Raw genomic sequence first — 12,107 nt, forward strand, 5'->3', positions numbered from 1 at the left:
AGACATTGTTGAGTTCTTTGCAATCATCTAAGTGTAGCACCAATTTGATGAGTGGTAGGTGGTCTTAGTGGAGACTATGATTTATGCCATATTTCATGGAGAGGAGGCATATGGTTGGTTTTCAATGTTGAATTATCATATAGGTCTTTGAGAGAATTCAACTTTAGTGTGTAAGCCTTGGTATTATAGGATAGAGGTAGTAGATGTGGGGTTAGACCTAGCATATTTATATGAGATGCAAATGCATCCATTTCCAATGTTTACATAGCTATATGCCCTACTCTTAGTAGTAGGATGGGGGGAGATGGAGGACATGATGGTAGATGTAGAGACAAAGGCATACAGATGGAGGCTGTGAGTAGTTCTCAATCTAGGAGGAAGTAGATAGAGGCCCAGGCCATGAGGGAGGAAGAGGAGGAGCATCCGCTAAGACATAGGAGAGTTGAGTGAGTTGAGGTATGGGTAGAGGATCCAACTAGTGGAGATGGAGGGGATGAAGGGGGTGGTGATCAAGATGTGAGGTTGGGGACTAGAGATAAAGTTGCAGGCAACTTGGGTGACCATCAATGTATGAGAGTATTAGCTGGTGGATGCATGGGTAGAGGTTGATACATGAGAACAATCTCTAAGAGATTATTTTGTAGAGGTTTGATGAGAGGTGGAGCAACAGATAACTAGGGTAACCTACTATCATTGGGTATACATTGCTACAGTTTTGACAGTCCGATGGGTACCTAGGTACTTGAAGAGGGCTAGTAGATCAGATCAACCACAATTGAGGGCACCAACAACTCCACCCTAGGCATAGCCTACTCATGAGGGGGGAAGTTAGTCTTAGGTCTAGGTTGATGTTTGATGATAGTTGTATTGTACCCCATGTATTTTGAGATATATATCTAGATTTTGGAGCTCACATTATACATGTATTGTGATACACATTTTGATAAATGTGAGATATTGGATTTGAGTGATAGTCTTGTGTACTTGTCTCATTTGATGGATTTTTCAACACTTAATGTTTCTATGTGATGTTTTAGTTTCTTTCTCATGTAGATGGTTTTTATGCTTATGTTGACATGTTCATGGATCTATCTCATGTATGGTTTTTAGCTCTCGTGTATATGATATAGACTCATGTTTTGAAAATGTAATACTTGGATACATTAGATGTGATGTTTAGATTAACCCCTTGTGATGAAAAGAGAGAAAAGAGGTGAAGTGAAAGATTAAGAAGATGAAGAGACATGATCAAGAAGAAAGAAAAGAAGGTACAAAAGTAGTTAGCTAGTATGCTCAAGAAAGGATGAAGAGAGAGCTCTCTCCATCTGTAGAAAATGCAAGACTAAGCTAGAAAATGAGCCTATGATACAAACTAATATGAAAATTTATTTACCAAAAAGGAATACATAACATTTAGACTCTAATTTCATCATTGAGAATTTATTAGGGACATCATAAGATCATACAACCATCACTAGTATAACTATGTGGATATGAATATGATCACTATTAGATAGGAATGTGGAAATCCAATCTAAGCATCAAAGACATGTAAGTTAGGTTGGCTATGTAATCAAATTCCCTAATTTTAATATAGCAAGATTACACCTATAACAAGGCATAAGTGCTAGGATAAGCCCCAAATGTAGTCTTGCAATAATAGTAAAGGATGATATGTTGTAAGTCAAAGTGTCAACTAGGACAAGCATGAATGCTCTAAACACTATAGACTAACAAAGTATACCCACAATTAAAAAGAAAGTAAACATGCCCCATTTCCCTATTCTTCTAGTCCATGACATCCTTGAAAGACTATTAGGGAGGGAATACATAGCAAATAAATTGTCATAAACAACATAGAAAGAAAGATTAAGTTAATCATAGCTCAGTGATTTAAATGTTTATGTGTGTGTGTGTCAGTCACTTGACTATTTCTTCAAGACTTGATTCTGATAGTGAGAAATATCATGACATTGAAGACTGTGAGTAGACTATTTGAAAAGTGTTGATAAACACTTGATTTCAAAAGGGGGTAGTGTTAAGAAACATTATTTTTAAGTTTCCAAAGAAACCCTAATGCATAAGGAGACCTTAATAGGCTAAGCAGTTATACCCCCAAGATGAGGACAAGGAATAATTCCAAGCTAGGAAATGTGTTGTAGAGTGAGTGATTGAGACTGATAGACATAGGTGTGAGAGTATCAAGTAGCACCTGTTTCTAGCTTTTCACTATTTGACATATTGTTTTAGTACTTTTTTCAAATTTTTTGTATTTTGGATTTTTTTTATTTTTTTGGTGATACATCGAAGCAACTATTGCTAGATTTTCACTAAGATGATCATTTTTTTAGGCCATTTTCTAATTTTTAGGACTTTTTTAGGATCAATAAATATGTACAAATAGATGATTTGTGAGCCTTTAGCCATAGAACTTTTTCAGATGAAGAACATTGATAGGCTTCACCAATTGTTCCCCTTCTAGAGTAGGAAGTTGATAAGTGCCAGATCCAAATGATGTTGTGATAATTTAAGGGTCCAACTAGTTAGGTTCTAATTTCCCTTTGTACTCTCTATTTTGTTGGTTTTTAGGATTTTCTCTGAGCACAAGATTACCCACTTGGAACTCACAAGGATGAACTTTCTTGTTGTAGGTGGTAGACATGTACTTTTGACAGATACTCATATGCTTAAAAGTAGTCTTACTACATTCATCAAGGGTTTCTAGCTCTTATACTCGAATATCATTATGGTCTTCATTGGTTATCAACCCATGTAAGGAGATTCACAATGAGGGAATCTCAACTTCTAAGGGTAAGACAATCTTAGAGCCATAGAATAAAGAAAATGGTGTGGCCTCTTTAGGAGTATGTACAATAGTTCTATAGGCCCATAGTGCTAGATTGATCTGTAAGTAATAGTCCTTCCCTGATTTGTGAACTATTTTGTGTAGAATCTTTAGCAATGTATTGTTAGAGGCTTTAGCTTGGTCATTCCATTAAGGACAGTAGATTGAGGACCAATTTTTTTTGATTCAAAATTTCTTGCATAACTATTAGAGGTCCTTATTATTGAATTGTCATTGATAATGGAGGAAGGAATGTCATAGGAACAAATGATATGGTTGAGCATAAACAAGACAACATATTTTCCTATAGTAGTAGATAGTGGCATAACCTCAACCCATTTGGCAAAATACTCAGTTGCTATGATAATGAACTTGTGGCCACTAGATGAACTTGGATGAATTTTCCCTACCAAGTCAAAGGCCCATTTCTAAAATGGCTAGTATGTCACAAAGGCTCTAAGCTCATGCCTAAGAGCATGAATCAAGTTACTAAAAAGGCTCTAAGCTCATGCCTAGGAGAATGAATAAATTTTCCATGAAGTTGACATTTCTTATAGGAATAAGCATAATGAACAATGCCAGATTACATGGTTGACCAGTAATATCCCACTCTAAGCAATTTTCGAGCAAGTGCAAGGCCATTAGAATGTGCCCCACAAATGTTGTCATAGAATTTGGTGAGTTCCTTTTTAGACTCTTATAGCTCTGAACACCTAAGAAACATTCAATGTAGACCCTTCCTATACAAGTCACTAGAGACCAAAGTGTAATGTGAAACATTGCGAAGGAGTTGGCATTTTTGGTTGCACGTAAGGTTTTCAAGAATAACCTAATCATGCAAGTAGGAGAAGATGGTAGTATAGTGGGATGAATCATGGCCTACAATAATGAAAATCACATGGTTATTAGATGAATCATAGGAAGGATGATCCAATTCTTCCACCAAGAACTCAAATTGGGATTCATGTTCTTGTAACTAGAGGATAGATGGTAGAGTAGCCATAGCATCAGTAACATTGTTTTCTACTCTAGGAATTTTTTGGATGTCACAAAAGTGAAATAGTTTCTTACAACATCAATCAACATGTTATAAGGTACCAACTTGTCATCTTTGGTTTGATATTTATTATTGACTTGATTTATGACAAGTTGGAAATCTCCATAGATATGCAATTCTATGGTGCTCCATTCAAGAGCCATTTTAATCTCATTTGTTAAGGCCTCATATTCCACAACATTTTTAGTGCCAGGGAATAGGAGTTTTTAAGATTTTGGGATTGTATAACCATGAGGTGAAATAAATAGGATGCCTTCCCCAACCTCATTTTGTGTATGAGAACCAAAAAAAAACATTTCAAAATTCTCTCAGTGATGTACATAATTGAATCATCTAAAAGCTCAATCTGCATAGGCATTATATCTTCTAATGGAAAATCATCAATTGGTCAGCTATGGCCTTCCCCATTATAGATTTTTGTTTGATATACTGAATGTCAAATTCAGAAAGAATAAACATCTATTTAACCACGTAGCCAATAAGTGGAGCTTTACTGAATAAGTATTTTAAGGGATCAATTTTAGCAATCGGGTGAACTATATGTGTCAACATATAATGTCTTATTTTTTGAGAGGCAAAGACCATTGTAAGGCAATCTTTCTCAATTTTTTCTAGTTAATTTCATAGGCTACCAAAGTGCAACTGATGTAGTATATAGAATGTTCTTTTCTAGTCTCATCACTTTGTGCCAATAATTCTCCTAAAGAGGAGTCAGTAGTTGAGATATATACAATCAAAGGTTTTCCTAGTATGGGTGGTATCAATACTAGAGTTTTACCCAAGTATCCTTTGATTTGATTTACAATTTGTTGATGATCTTTGTTCCAAATGTAGGTAGAGAATTTATGAAAGTTTTTGTTGAAAGTTTGAACCTTATCATCCAATTGAGAAATGAATATTCTAGTTGATTGTAGACATCCTTGAAGACTTTTGAGTTGAATGATATTCCTTGGAGGAGGAATTTACATGATTTCTTGTACTTTTTTAGGATCAACCTTAATGCTTTTTTTTGATATAATGTAGCCTAGAAATTTTCTAGATGTGACACCAAAGGCACACTTTTTTGTGTTTTTCCTAGGCTAAGATCAAACTAAGGTCATAAAGATGTGTGTTTCTTTTTAAAGTTTTTTATAGTGTTTCATCAACATAATATTCCATATTCTTATGCATCATATCATGGATGATAGTGGTCATTGGACATTGATAGGTAGCACCAGCATTTATGAGCCCAAAGGGCATGACATTCCAATAGAAGATGCCCCACGTACATATAAAGATTGTCTTTTCTTGATCAATAGAAGCAATTTTAATATGGTTATATCTAAAGAAGCCATCCATAAAGGATTACATTTCATAACCTACTGTCATATCCACTATCATGTCTACATTGGGAAGTAGAAAGTCATCCTTAGTGAATTCTTTATTTAAATCTCTAAAATTAGTATAGACTCAAATGGATATTTCATGCTTACACATAGGTACAATTTTGGAAATCCACTCCACATAATCAATAACTTTGATGAAGTTTCCACTTAGGAGTTTTTCCAATTCTGCTTTGACCAAGAGGGCTACATGTGGATGCCTCTTTCATTGTTTTTTCTTAATAGGTTTTACACTAGGAGAGATAGATAAATGATGCATAATTAGATTCATATCAAGTCCTGGCATATCTAAGTAAGTCGATGCAATATTGATCTTCTTTTCTTGAAAGAACTTGGTAAAACTCTCCCTTTCTTCAGTTGATAATGACTAAGCCACATGAATAATTATAGAAGATTCCTCTATACCCAAGTTCATAGGTTGTGTAGGTTCAATGAGAATGGAAGATCTTTCCTAGAAATAGCTTGGCAGACTACCAAGTACCTCATCTTCGGGTCCCTCAAGGAAGTTTTCAATATTGGATACATCTTTATTTTTACTTTTTTTGGGTTTAGATACTATTGCAAAGTGGTTTTCAACATTTGAACACTTGTTCTTTCATTTGATTTTGTGATTGAGGCATTTTATATCTACTTCCATCATGTTAACTGTCAGTCTACTGGTGGAAGAATTTATAGGTTCAATGGCATTAAGGTAGCAAGTGATCTCATAATCATTCTGAAGAGATGGTATTTTAGGTCTTTAATGTTGAACCAACCAATCTATGAGATTAGGATGAATTAAGGAGAGAGACGTGGAAGATTCTAGGCTATTGATATGAAATCATCTCCAGTGACATGAGAAGTCAAGCCTCTAGTGAATGTTGCAAAGGAATCTAGATTAGGAATAGACCTAGAGAGACTATCATGGTCCACTAAAGTAGTTTTCAAACCAAACTCATCTAACCCTACTCTAGACTCTTGAAATACATTTGGTTGGGTAGCATAGTTGTGAATGACATCCACCTCTAATTCACAAGATGCATCTAAAAGAATTTCTATTCATGCTCACTAGAATCTATGCTCTAGTTCCTAGTAATTAAGCAAGAAATATTTTGTGTAATCCTTCCTCTATTTAAGTCTTCAACATATTGTCTAGAAATATTTTATGTAATCCTTCCTCATATTGTCTAGAAATAGAGGCTTCAACATCATTGTGGGTAGTTAGTGATTCTTCTCCCCAAAGTAGAGAAGTGAGAGGCATGAAATCCTCATCTTACAAAGTAATAGCAAAAAAGGGTGGATCATCATCCTCTAATTCACTAGACATGGGAGCTCTTCTGTTGAATTTTGTCATTTCATCTTCTAGCCCAAAACCTAGGTTGATAGTATCTCAATTGTTGTGACCCTTAGTATGACTTAAGGGTTTTACTAGAGCTTTTTTGTTACCAATTAAGGACCCATGAACCTAATAGCCCATATTTATAAGAATTTTATTTCCTTTCTCATAGTGATTAGGAGATATGGGAGTAGTGACCGTGACTTCCTCCACATATTCCTTTTCCCTATATATATATAGTCCTTAATTGCTTATTCTTCTTTTTCTACTTTTGGGGGGACTAAAGATTCATCATAGGTGTGAAAAATGGTCATTGTAGTAGTTGAAGGCTTCAATTTGGTAGAAGGTTTCTTATAATACCAAGGGGAAATAGGTAAAGAAAGAATAGAATCCAAAGTGTATTCATCCATGCAAATGTTCATTATTTTAAGATTTTTCACACTCTATAAAATATGGTGTTAGCTCATGAGAAGAGCAATTATGAGAAAAAATTTTTTTTTACAGCTGATCTCATGTTGATTGATGTTGATTTTTCTTTGGAGACAAATATCTCAATACCATTGAAAGGGAACATAATGAATTAATGATATGTAGAAGGTATTACTTACATGTCATGAGTCTAGGGTCTTCATAGCAACAAGTTGTATGTGAGCGGTGTTTTAAGGACTTGGAAAACATCTTTTTCAATCAGACCAACTCAAATTGGAAGCAAAATGAGACCTTTAGAAGGTATTTCAACCTCATCCTATGCTTTGATAGTGATCTTATGCCTAGGGTCAATGTAAAGTTTAGACATGCCTAATTGTTGGATAACATTGAATGAGATAATGTTTAGCCTTGCACCATTGTCTATTAGGACTCAACAAATGTGAGTACAAAATATTTTGACTTCAAGGTAGAGGGTGAGATTGTGGGCATGACTAAGAGATCTATCATCTCCTTTGGAAAAGGTGAGATAATGAGGTGAAGAAATGTGGTTCACCATAGCTTGGAATCACTTTGCATCAATATGTCTAGGGATGTTCAAAGAATGCATGGCTTTTTCAAGGATGTCCTTGTGAAAAGGGGATAATTATAACAACTCAAAGATGGCTATTTGAGTTGGGGTTCATTGTAGTTGGCTAACAAGGTCACAATTGGAGATTGTTAAGGTAGTTGCTTTTTCAGATGATGAAACATTTTTAGGATCATTAGCAACTTTAAGAACAACTTTGGCTTTCCCCCTAGTGACAACATTAAGTAGATCACTCTAGGAGGAGGAAGATTTTACCACTCAAAGTATCAACTTAGGTTGGGTGTTCCTATATTGTTAGGGAGTAGTTTTCATTTTGAGGGCAACCTTGGGCCTTTCATCCTTAGTTTCATAGTTGGTTTTTCTGTTAGAATTGGAATTCATCATGCAAAGATATTCAATAGGATCAATCATGTTTATAACATTATCAATGTTAGCATACACATAGTTGATCTTAGCATTATGACTTTTCTTAGGAGCCTTGGAGGATTCACCATTCTCATATTCAGGCAAGGGTTGTTTAAAATTTTTGTGGTCATAATTTTTGATGAGGCCATTCGTGACAACTTTACTAGCATCAATAAGATCTTGAATGACATCTTTGAGTTTAAAGCAATTATTAGTACCGTGGTCTTTTCTTTTATGATAGTTGTAGAAATGATCATGTTTCCACTAATTAGACTTGATGGGTGGGTCATAGGGATGGGAGTTTTCTGGAAGTGTGACTAGTTTTTTTGCAATTAAGATCTTCAATACCATGCCATAAGATTCAACCATTAGAGCGTACACAAATCTTTTCTTAGTAAACTTGGTGCTCTTGTCAGATGTTTGTGGTTTCAAAATTGTGGTTTCAAACCTTCTTGTTGTTTTATAGTGTAAATAGCATTGGAAAACTCCTTGGTCTTAGGAGCATCCACTAGTCCATCATTAACAATATATTTGTTTTTGTTCCATGATTTGTTTTTGTCCTTTCCATTTTTGTTGCCATTCTTTTCTTTGTTCAAAACAATGCCACCTTTCCTAATAGCAACATCCTTGATACAATATGCACTCTCAACCATTGTGTTGAAGGATGTGAACAACTATTTTCTTAAGTAAAAGTAAATTTTTGGTACAAGAGTATTGATAAAGATGTCAATTTTATCAGCCTGAAGAACTTTCCAAGGGTACCTAGAATGTAGGGATCTCCATCTCTGAAGGTATGTTGAAACAGGTTCTCCTTATTTTTTTTTTGATGTTGCACAATTCCAACACAATTATGGGATGTTCAATTTTATACAAGTATTTTTGTATAAAACATTGTGCAAGTTCATCGAATCTTTTGAGAGGGGGGGTCAATTTTTCGAACCACTACATAGCTTGCACTCTTCGACTCCTAGGAAATAACTGCATAAGATAGGTGTCTTCATACATAAAATCTATGCTAATAGCATAAAAATGCCTTAGATGATCATGATGATCACCATTTCCATCATATTTGTCATACTTGGGAACCTCTACATCCCTAGGATATGGTAGCATGTAAAGACTCCTGTCAAATAGAAGAGCACATATTGATTAAAAAAATGAAGTTTTAGGTTGCTATTTAGAAATTTGTAATTGTGCAAGTTGTTTCCTCAATTCTTGCATTTATTCTCTCATGATTTCAGCCTCAGTAGGCTCTCTCTCTTTTATTATTCTTTGCACATCAAAATCTTGAGGGAGTTTCCATCCCTTTGCTGCCATATACTAAAAGTATTGGTCCTAATTTTTCTCCAAAGATTTGAGCATCATTTTTTGAGTTACCTCATCTTGTTTAAATGTTATGACATTTTCACAAGTGATCTCATCATCACTTTTGTGATGTGATTATGATTTTCTAGGTAGTGTTGGGTATTCTCTCATTTTGACTAGGAGTCCTTGGAGGTGTGTTGTTGCCATCATTGCCACTGAGGTGAATGTGATCAAATGGATTGTGATAATAGCCTCTTCTATTTTACTCATTGTGTGTATGAGTATTAGGCTTAGCTTGTTGATAAATTCTTTCTCTAGTGCATATTTCCTCTTTGAGGTTCTCATTTTCTCATGGTTGTTCTTCTAAGTGGCATTTGATCTCTTCAGGATGCATGTTGGTCAAGATGTTGTCTTCACCTATAGGAATATAAAAGGGTGTACCAAATAGGTTTTCAAAGCTATAAAGAAGATTATGTTGCAGGTTGGCTATTTTTATTTGATCAAAGTCAAGATCTTCCACACAAGGTTGTCTGCGAGGGTGTCTAGGTGGAGTTTCCAATTGTGCAAAACTAAAAGAGAGATAGCTACCATTACCAACTTGGAACCTAGTTGTGATTGACATGTAAAGATATTTATTTTCTTAATAGGATGAGAGAACTATTTTAGATTTGAAGCTCATATAATCAAGAATAATCACTTTTCAAAGTAAAATAGATGGCTTGTCAAGAGTGTTCAAGAATTTACAACACTAGTGACTCAAGTGGAGAGAGCGAGCAAGAAGCTTAGTAGCAATTAGCTAGCATAGAATTGTAACTAGATTTTGGCAAGTGATCATCAATGACACTTTGAGACTTACATCTGATGAATTAAACTCATCTTTTCAACTTAAGATAGTACCTAACATATAGATTTGAGACTAGACTCAAGAAAGAATGAAGCAACAAGACCATAGATTAGCTAAAACACACTACAAAATCTATTTTGATAGCAAAATAACCCAAGAAATATTTTTCTAGAAGCCAAGAGACAATAGGAAAACAATTTGTATTGTGTGATAAATTTTACAACAATCGAGTGACACTTTTCTCTCGAACAATAGTTTCTCTTAAGCTGGCTGATAAACTTTCATATGAGTAGGTGATATAAGTCAATGTAACTAGTTGATACTTTTTAGAAAAAAATTATCGTACAATATTTCTCCAAAGGTAGTGTGATAGTTTGACAATGAAATGTGAAAAAGAAAAGTTTTTGACTAAAGAAACTTGTATTTCAATTTGTCAGTCAAGTAGTTTTAAGATTAGATAGTTCAGGACTTCAATTTGTGTCAAAGACCAGTATGGTTTGAAAATAGTAGGGGTGTTTAGCATGTGTCAAACAATTGAACAAGGGTCAAAAAAACCTTTCCAATATGCATTTGTGAACCTACTATCAAAGTTATCAAGATGTTTGATTTGTGGAAATGTTTACATAGGTCAACACATTCAAAAACACTTGCCAAGAAATCTACCTAAAAGTAAAGATTCATTATTCAACAAATTGGCCTCAACCAATTAGTTTTTCACAAGAGATATTAGTTTTGTCATTGGAATTCCATAAGCATGACCAAGGGAACATAGATGGTAAGTGTAAAATCTTGGGGTGATTCGGGTAGTCTACTAGGATTGATCCTTGCACCAAGAAGTTGAGTGGAAATATAGGGTAGTTATTAACTTAGATTGTTTAGAAAGGGCTTCCATTCATAATGTTCCTCTTGCACCCAATTACATGACACCCCACCTTGCGATGGGTAACAAATCTCATAGTCACAAAATCACCTTAAGTGTTCTTGCTTAGCATTATTCTCATAGTCCCATTCCCACAAGTACTCACACTAAGAAAAGACAAATACTATGTCTAACAAGGTTTTGTATCCTTGATAACCTTGAGTTTATAGTGGGTTGGAATAGCCAGGATCACTTGTCCCCACTTGGGTTGGTCCTCTTGACTTAAAAAGATTAGGCCCTCTAAAGGACTCTAACTACAACATATTGGACCTATTGGTGCTTTGAAATGGTACAGGTTTCAAATTACCCTGATGAGAACAAGATACATTTAGGGGCAACTAACACCCATTTTCAACATATCATTTTAGACACCGAGCCAACTGTAAGGCTACACCCTTCTTCTACTTCAAGCTCTACAAAAGGTGGACCTCAGATTCAATCTATATGGTACTACTGCAAAACATATTCCTAAATCTATTAAGAAAATTTATCCCTTATTTCTCCCAAAGAATCATGCAATAACATAGATCTGCAATAGCTAAGTGCAAGATAATGAAATTCATAAGCTGAGTGAGGGCATTTTGTTATAGTTCTACAACAAAAAATGTAAAGATGATTTGAATTTGATTTGATTTTATGTGGGTGGGGAAAGTGGATGAAAACCATGCATGGACAACAAATTAATTATCTTGTACCTGATTAGTGCCTCATCCATTGGGCAATTCACGAATCTCCCTCATGCATTTTGGATATCTAGGGCACATATCTTATGCGAAGAGTCTAGATCTATCCATTTACCTTGTAATTGGATATCAATGTTCAATCTAAATCTCATTCTTACCTAATATCCTCCTCAATAAACTTGCAACCCTATTGATTTCCCTGAAGCATTTACATAACTCCTCGAATTATAAGCAATAATGAAACAACATACAACCTTAAGGGATTGCAACTATGACCTAGGCTCTTTGTCCAAAGATCATAAAACATTACAAGTCACTGAGAAAGAAGACAAGATTT

The sequence above is a fragment of the Cupressus sempervirens genome, chromosome 4, assembly GCF_028749045.1.
Source record: "Cupressus sempervirens isolate cs-2001-9-10 chromosome 4, ASM2874904v1, whole genome shotgun sequence".
Lineage (NCBI taxonomy): Eukaryota > Viridiplantae > Streptophyta > Pinopsida > Cupressales > Cupressaceae > Cupressus > Cupressus sempervirens.